Below are 9,097 nucleotides of genomic sequence, written 5' to 3'. Positions count from 1 at the left end.
AAATTACTAGAGCTAATCAATGAATATAGTAAAGTTGCAGGATATAAAATCAACACACAGAAATCCCTTCATTCCTATAGATTAACAATGAGAAAATAGAAAGAGAAACTAAGGAAACAATTCCATTCACCATTGCAAAGAAAAGAATAAAACACTTAGGAATATATCTATCTAAAGAAACTAAAGACCTATATATAGAAAACTATAAAACACTGGTGAAAGAAATCAAAGAGGACACAAATAGATGGAGAAATATACCACGATCATAGGTCAGAAAAATCAATAGAGTGAAAATGATTATACTACTCAAAGCAATCTATAGATTCAATGCAATCCCTATCAAGCTACCAACAGTATTTTTCACAGAGCTAAAACAAATTATTTCACAATTTGCATGGAAATACAAAAAACTTCAAATAGCCAAAGCAATCTTGAGAAAGAAGAGTGGAACTCTAGAAATCAACCTGCATGACTTCAGGCTCTAGTACAAAGCCACAGTCATCAAGACAGTATGGTACTGGCACGAAGACAGAAATATAGATCCATGGAAAAAAATAGAAAGCCTAGAGATAAATCCACCCATTTATGGACACCTTACCTTTGACAAAGGAAGCAAGAATATACAATGAAGAAAAGACAATCTCCTTAACAAATGGTGCTGGGGAAACAGGTCAACCGTTTGTAAAAGAATGAAACTAGAACACTTTCTAACACCATACACAAAAATAAACTCAAAATGAACTAATGATCTAAATGTAAGATAAGAAATTATAAAACTCCTAGAGGAGAACATAGGCAAAACACTCTCCGACATAAATCACAGCAGGATCCTCTATGATCCACCTCCCAGAATACTGGAAATAAAAGGAAAAATTAAAAAATGGGACCTAATCAAAATTCAAAGCTTCTACACAAGAAAGGAAACTATAAGCAAGGTGAAAAGACAGCCTTCAGAATGGGAGAAAATAATAGCAAATGAAGAAACTGACAAAGAACCTATCTCAAAAAAATACAAGCAATTCCTGCAACTCAATTCCAGAAAAATAAACAGCCCAATCAAAAAATGGTACAGAGAACTAAACAGACATTTCCCCAAAGAAGACATACAGATGGCTAACAAACACAGGAAAACATTGTCAACATCACTCATTATCAGAGAAATGCAAATCAAAACCACAATGAGGTACAATTTCATGCCAGTCAGAATGGCTGTGATCCAAAAGTCTACCAGCAATAAATGCTGGAGAAGGAGTGGAGAAAAGGGAACCCTCTTACGCTGTTGGTGGGAATGCAAATTAATACAGCCATTATGGAGAACAGTGTGGAGATTCCATAAAAAACTGGGAATAGAACTGCCTTATGACCCAGCAATCCCACTGCTGGGCATACACACTGAGGAAATCAGAATTGGAAGAGACACATATACCCTAATGTTCATTGCAGCACTGTTTATAATAGCCAAGACATGGAAGCAACCTAGATGTCCATCAACAGACGAATGGATAAGAAAGCAATGGTACATATACAAAATGAGGTATTACTTGGCCATTAAAAAGAATACATTTGAATCAGTTCTAAAGAGATGGATGAAACTGGAGCCTATTATACAGAGTGAAGTAAGCCAGAAAGAAAAACACCAATACAGTATACTAATGCCTATATATGGAATTTAGAAAGATGGTAATGATAACCCTCTATCAGTTCATTTCAGTTCAGTCACTCAGTCGTGTCCAACTCTTTGCGACCCCATGAATTGCAGCACGCCAGCCCTCCCTGTCCATCACCAACTCCTGGAGTTCACTCAAGACTCATGTCCATCAAGCCAGTGATGCCACCAGCCATCTCATCCTTTGTTGTCCCCTTCTCCTCCTGCCCCCAATCCCTCCCAGCATCAGAGTCTTTTCCAATGAGTCAACTCTTTGCATGAGGTGGCCAAAGTACTGGAGTTTCAGCTTTAGCATCATTCCTTCCAAAGAAAGCCCAGGGCTGATCTCCTTCAGAATAGACTGGTTGATTCTCCTTGTAGTCCAAGGGACTCTCAAGAGTCTTCTTCAACACCACAGTTCAAAAGCATCATTTCTTCAGTGCTCAGCCTTCTTCACAGTCCAACTCTCACATCCATACATGACTACTGGAAAAACCATACCCTTGACTAGACGGACCTTAGTCGGCAAAGTAATGTCTCTGCTTTTGAATATACTATCTAGGTTGGTCATAACTTTTCTTCCAAGGAGCAATCATCTTTTAATTTCATGGCTGCAGTCACCCGAGACAGCAAAAGAAACACAGATCTATAGAACAGTCTTTTGAACTCTGTGGGAGAGGGCGAGGGTGGGATGACATGGGAGAATGGCATTGAAACATGTATAATATCATATATGAAACGAATTGCCAGTTGAGGGTGGATGCATGATACAGGATGCTTGGGACTGGTGCACTGGGATGACCCAGAGGAATGGTACAGGGAGGGAGGTGGAAGGGGGATTCAGGAGGGGGAACACGTGTACACCCATGGTGGATTCATGTTGATGTATGGCAAAACCAATACAATATTGTAAAGTAATTAGCCTCCAATGAAAATAAATAAATTTATATTTTTATAAAAATGAAAAGACCTTAATGTTGGAAAAGATTGAGGGCAGGAGAAGAAGGGGATGACAGTGGATGAGATGGTTCAATGGCATCACCAACTCAATGGACACGAGTGTGTGTGGACTCCAGGAGTTGGTGATGGACAGGGAGGCCTTGCATGCTGCCATGCATGGGCTCACAAAGAGTTGGACATGACTGAGCAACTGAACTGAACTGAAGTTGTTGAATATACTTTCAGATTTCTTTCTGTTTTTCTGTTTTGATTTTCTTTGGTTTTGTTTTTGATGGGCAGGATTTTTGTTTTTCCTTAGAAGATATTCCACTCTGAATGTAGAGTCATAAGTCTGAATTTTAAAGCCACTTAAATAATGTGTTGTTATAGGTAGCTAGTCAACAACCTGATTCAATTAGATTTATTAGTCTTTGTTGTCAATTTGTTCAGTTCAGTTCAGTCCTTCAGTTGTGTCCGTCTCTTTGCAATGCCATTGACTGCATCATGCCAGGCTTCCCTATCCATCACCAACTTCCAGTTCTTGCTCAAGCTCATGTCCATTGATTTGGTGATGCCATCCAACCATCTCATCCTCTGTTTTCTGCTTCTCCTTCTGCCTTCAATCTTCCCTATATCAGGGTCTTTCCCAATGAGTCAGCATGTTTAGTATGCATTCAGTCTCTTTTCAAATCAACTAATATGAATTAAATTCCTCTCTGTCCCCACTGAACTTCCAACTCTAGGCCAGAAACAAAAGCCTGCAGAGACTGAAGGCTGATTCCAGCACATTGTTGTGGAGATTTCATTCCCACTGTTTTCTCTGGAAAAAAAAAAAAAGTAGTTGCTAACATTAAAAGCAGTACATTGTACATAAATATCCAAACTTCTGATTCTCTTGAAAACATGGCCAACTGGTGTGCTTTACAGCATTGGTGAAGTGGAGGAAAGGCTGCTTCCAGTGGTAAAGCCTGTGCTGCCCAGGGTGCAACATAGCCACCTAGTCCTAGTATCATATCTCCTGACTCCTGGGGACATTAGTTTGTGAGAACTAGACTGCTAGCCCTCTTAAGATAAAGACTACTTTTGTCTTGATCAACTTTGACTTTGAAGCCTTTAACCCAGAACCTAGCACACAGTTCTTCCTTGTACATTTTTTGGATGATATAAAATATCTTGTGGATGCATAGGACATTTCTTCCCATACTGAAACTATGTAATTGACGTACTGCTCTGCCCTAAATCTTTGATGCAGACTGGCATCATAGGTGCCCCTGATGTCTGCCATTAGACCCCCTACCTAAAGCCAGTTATATGTCCCTGGGCTGTCCCTGAAGTCTTCACTTTGCCATTTGACAACTTACCCTCCTAGCAATCTCCTCTCTAACACAGACAGCAATGGACATTGCGTGAAGTGGCTAGGAAGATGACATGAAACCAAGAATGTCTAGCATGGCCCCTAGTACCCATTTCATGATGGTCTTAGCAGTTTTTTCTCCAAGTTGTCAAGGATCTCTGTCTTCTTAGATGTCCATGCAGATGAGGTTGGTTTTCCAACCAAGATTCTAGGAAGAGATTACAGTTCAATTCTTTGTATTGTGAGAAGCTTCAAAGTCCACTCGCCAAGGACACTGATGAAGGTAAAGATTTTATCAAGAGCTTTGTGATTTTTTTCAGATCTTTTTAGTGGCCTAAAGGGGAAAACTAGGGTAGGTCAGTGCATATATAACTAGAGGCTCCTGGTCACCACTACATGCTAAGAACTCAAACTTCCCTGAGTACTTGGAGCCAGGAAAGAAGCATGAAGTGGCTTGTGCTCCTTGGGCTGGTGGCCTTCTCAGAATGCATAGTGAAGTAAGTATGAGGACTGTAAGTCACATCATATTCCTTTCTCGGATTTTCCTTTCATCTGCTTATTCTTCCACCCATCAGGTTTAGAAGGCAATGGAATATATCCCTAAGAGTCTTAAAGTTCCACTGTTACTTATTGAATAGTAACTTGCTGTAGGAACTGTGGATCCCAAGGTCTTGGTGTAGATTTGGGTTGCACAACTTGGGGTCCAGTCATGTCATGACCTATTCAAAATGCAACTCCTTGCAACTGTTCAGTGCACAGTCTATGCAGATGTCAATGTGGTCCTGTGGAATAGCACTTTCCTACATTTTATTCAACATGTCCTCTTTTTTCCCTGTCTACTTTAGTGTGTATATGCCTATGTCTGCATCTCTGTATCACTGTCATTTATCTCTCTATCTCTTTGGAAGTCACTGGGAGTGTGGGAGTATGTCTGGGGACACACTGGGAGTATGTCTCTCTGTGTTATTTTGTTTTATTTTTCATTTGACTCTTCCTTCCTTTTTCAGCCTCTGAGTTTGCCTTACTTGTTCCCTATATTTTGGATTCTTCTTTCAACTCTCTCTTCTCTTTCAATGTGGAAAAAGATACACTGTTTTATAAACAGTGTGTTATATCTGACAACCAGTGTGACCACTTCCAACTCAGAAACCTCTTGTATTTCAAATTGCTCCCTTGTAAAAAAAGGATAAGAGTACCCCTTCTAACTCTTTCCTGAGTTTCTGTGAGAAGGTTAGAGTGGGATGGCAACAGCAATGCTAATGGCTGTCTTTGTTGAGACTTCCTATTTATCAGGTACCTTATATCCGTCACTTCACTTATCCCCAAGATATTCTATTTGGAGGGGTTGTATTGTTACACCCATCATTTTACCAAAGGGGACACTGAGACACCACATGGTCATATGGCTTACCCAAGATTGCAGAACAGAACCTGTATTCAAATCTATGTCTTTGCCATGGTATATACATAGAATTCTGATAATGTCCCTCATAAAAATTATTAGAAAATACACAGAGCCATTACAATGACAGTTATACTTAACACTGACAGCTAACTGTAGCATCTTCTTTGTTTTCTTTGTCAAATGCTTGGTGAAAGAATACCTCTAAGGAGAGTGAAGACCATGAGAAACACCGTCAGTGGAAAAAAGATGCTGAACAGTTTCCTGAAGGAACATGCTTACAGACTGTCTCAGATTTCTTTTCGTGCCTCAAATCTGACTATTCACCCTCTGAGAAACATTATGGATGTGAGTATTTTGGGAGGATGGTGCTCCACAGCGCCCCCTGGTGCTCTTGCCCAGTACTGAGGCTCATCTAGAGGTGTCAGGTGGGATGTTGGGGTTGGAGTTCCTGCGGGAGGCAGAAACCCTGGAAAACCGGGAGCCCAACCAGAGGATAAGGCACTCTCATCCTCAACTGTTGGTCTTTGTGACTGAGCCCAGCAATCACCAGGTGGCAGGTAAATATCTATTTCTGTGTCAAAGATGCGTCATTAGTTTAAGGGAGATTGTTCCTTCTAAACTTAGTGAGCCACTTAGTTACAGATGAGGAGTGAACCATCACTGATCAAAAGGTAGAATCAACTGCAAAGCAATTGTGAATCCCCAGGTAGAGGAATTCAGTTTTCACAGATGCAAGAACGATAACAGCAAAAAGCTACTGAACCTGTATTCCGTGTATGGCCATAAAAATCACTGTGGTTACTGTTTTTAGATTAGAAAAGGGGCTTATTTTGTCTTCAAAATGTCTTTAAGAATGTCCATGCCAGCCTGAGAGATGGACAAAGAGTAAATACATGTAAAATGAAAGGGTCACCTATGCTTGTTGATTGGATGTGGTCTGAGTTTAGAGGGAGTGGCTGGGGTTGATCAAGAAGGACTTCCTGGAGAAGGGGGTGCTAAGGCTGGGTTTGAAGAGAGGACAGAGGTTCTCAAATGAAGGCACCAGGACTACCCTGGGTGCCCAGCAGTCCTGGAGGTGCAGTGATTATGCCTCTGGGATCCCATGCAGGAGATACCACTTCAATGCCTGGTCATAGAGTGAATATCCTGCATACAATGTAGTACAGGAAAAATATATCAAATGCAGATACCTCTGTGATGAAAGTCTGTGAGCTGCATGGTGGTTAGAAAGTGATCTCCAGAGATATGAGACACCCAGAGGGAGACATCACTGTGGGAACAGAGGGTAGCCAGTTCTGCACTAACCCACTCACTCCTTCTCCCTGTAGATGCTCTACGTGGGTAACATCACCATTGGAACACCCCCTCAGGAATTCCAGGTTGTCTTTGACACAGGCTCATCTGACTTGTTGGTGCCCTCCATCAACTGCCTCAGCCCAACCAAGAGACCCTGTAGTGAGTAGAGACACCCTGTACCCAGACTATCCTTCACTGGCCTTGCCACCCTGTTTACGACCTTGGCACCTGATGACACTCATCTCTTGTTTCTGCAGGTAAACAAGATAAGTTCAAACATCACCAGTCTTCCACCTTCCGGTTTACCAATGACACCTTCAGAATCTACTTTGGTTCTGGAACAATGAGAGGATTTGTTGCTCATGACACAGTTCGGGTAACAGTGTAACAAATGCTGAGTCAGGACTGGCTATAGAGTGACCACTGCTTGCAAAACAGATGCAGAACCATCTGGCAGGACCCTTCCTAACCTAACTCCCATAGATATTGGCCATCTTATTCCCAGGATCATGTCCCTGGGGAGGCAGTGCCCATGGTGACACATGAGCAAACCGATTAGCTAACCCAGAGAGTGGCTTGAGGTGTGGACTTGCAGCTCCTCTGCCCATGAGCAGTTCAAGGTTCATTTTGCTGTGAGCGAGAAGAAGGGATAAAAGCACTCAAATTTATATTCAAAGACTGTTCCAGGCACTTTCCAGTGATAACTGGTTTAATCCTGCAGCAATCCCACACAGCAGTTACTCTGATTAGCTCATGAGACATATGAGGAATCTGAGGTGCAGCTAGCAAGGGCCTTGCTGAGGTCACACATTGATAAAAGGTGGAGATAGGCTGGCTTTTCAGGACTGAAGTTGCTGTGGGGTGTTTGGGGACAGGATAAAACTGATCTGGGGGCCCTGGGTGCAGTCAAGGACTTCAGGTATACAGAGTGGGAAACTGGAAGCCTGAGAATTCAAGGGGCCTGATAAATGATTTCTCACTCTAGAGGACCCTTGAGAGTCTAATAAACATATGGCCTGCCTCCCCCAAAGTATTTGAATAGTTCCCCTCTCTCTCTCTTTCTCTCTCATACACACTCACAGAAATATACACATATCCCCAAAAGTGAATCCCCCAGGCAATAATTTCATAGAACCCTGCAAGCAAGATTGTGTTTTTGGCTTCTGTCTTCCTGGACAGATGCAGAAGCCACAGTAGCTTACAGAGAATGCAGTCCATTCCTGTCATTAGGTCACAGCGATGCCAAAGAAAAGGCTATCTTGCTCTTGTTTTGTCTGTAAGGTGGCACCAATGGGACCTGGCCCAACCCTTGGTTGTCCCACCTGTACAGAAGCCATCAGGCCAATTTGACTCACTGACATGGTGTTTTTCAGAGGGGCAGATGTTTTAAAATTCACAGCCTCTCTCAAATGGAACCCAAATTCTCCTTCCACCTTGCTCTAACCATCTGTGGACCACCGAAGACAGAGCCCAGCTTCAATTCTTCTCTGAGGATATAATGGCAAGGCACCCCAGCCCAGTCTTAGCTCCACTTTATGTATCTGTAAGTGGGAACACTCTTCTCTCCCACAGATTGGGGACCTTGTAAGTACTGACCAGCCGTTTGGTCTAATCTTTTTGGAAACCTGGCTTGATATCCCTTTTGATGGCATCTTGGGCTTGAACTATCCCAAAATATCCTTCTCTGGAGCCATCCCCATCTTTGACAAGCTGAAGAATGAAGGTGCCTTTTCTGAGCCTGTTTTTGCCTTCTACTTGAACAAGTAAGTCTGAGATGGACAACCTCTTCCTCCAGATTAGGTGTAATATGCTTTTAGTTGCAAGAAAATTGTAGAACACTTGATAAAGAGGTATCTTGAGAGATAATCTAACCCACCATAAATATGGCCCTAGGGCCCTACCTGGCCTCACCCCTGGCATTTATAAATAAAATTTTATTGGAAGACAACCCTGATCCTGGGCTCAAGACCAGTAACTTGGTCTAGGGGAGTGAGTGAGAAAGAAGGCTAACGGAAAGCAACAGAAAACAAGTTGAAGGAAAAGGCATTAGGATTTGCTTATGAATTTGATAAGGAAAGAAGGAGAAGGCTGTTGGATATCTTTCCTTCCTCATTAGCATTTCACTTGAAGCCCAGGATCAGCTACCCAATTTGTAGGAGGCAAAGAAAAACAAAAGTGTAGGACACAAAAGTGTGGGACCCCTTTTTCAAGAAATATTAGGCATTTCAAGACAGAGAAAGCAGAGGTGGGGCCCCTTCTAAGTATGGGGCCCTTTGGACAGTAGATGTCACAGGCCAGTGGAGCCAACTCTGGGTGACCTGAACCCAAACCCTTAGAACTTCCAGGCTTGATTTTCCTGAAAAATGACAAGATGGACAAGGGGAAAGCCAAAATACTTCAGCACCCTGTTCTCTGAGGGTGTTTGAGCACTCTGGTCGCTGGAGGTCCAGGGAGTCTT

The 9,097-nt window shown here is 42.3% G+C and overlaps 1 pseudogene; it reads left to right on the top strand.

Moving 5' to 3' along the window:
* The first annotated feature begins 4,334 nt into the window (after positions 1-4,334).
* The window catches only part of LOC138426698 (pregnancy-associated glycoprotein 1-like), a 48,688-nt pseudogene continuing 43,925 nt past the window's right edge, over positions 4,335-9,097 (top strand).

This window comes from Ovis canadensis, chromosome 21 (assembly GCF_042477335.2).
Source record: "Ovis canadensis isolate MfBH-ARS-UI-01 breed Bighorn chromosome 21, ARS-UI_OviCan_v2, whole genome shotgun sequence".
Lineage (NCBI taxonomy): Eukaryota > Metazoa > Chordata > Mammalia > Artiodactyla > Bovidae > Ovis > Ovis canadensis.
This window is presented reverse-complemented; position numbering and strand designations above follow the sequence as displayed.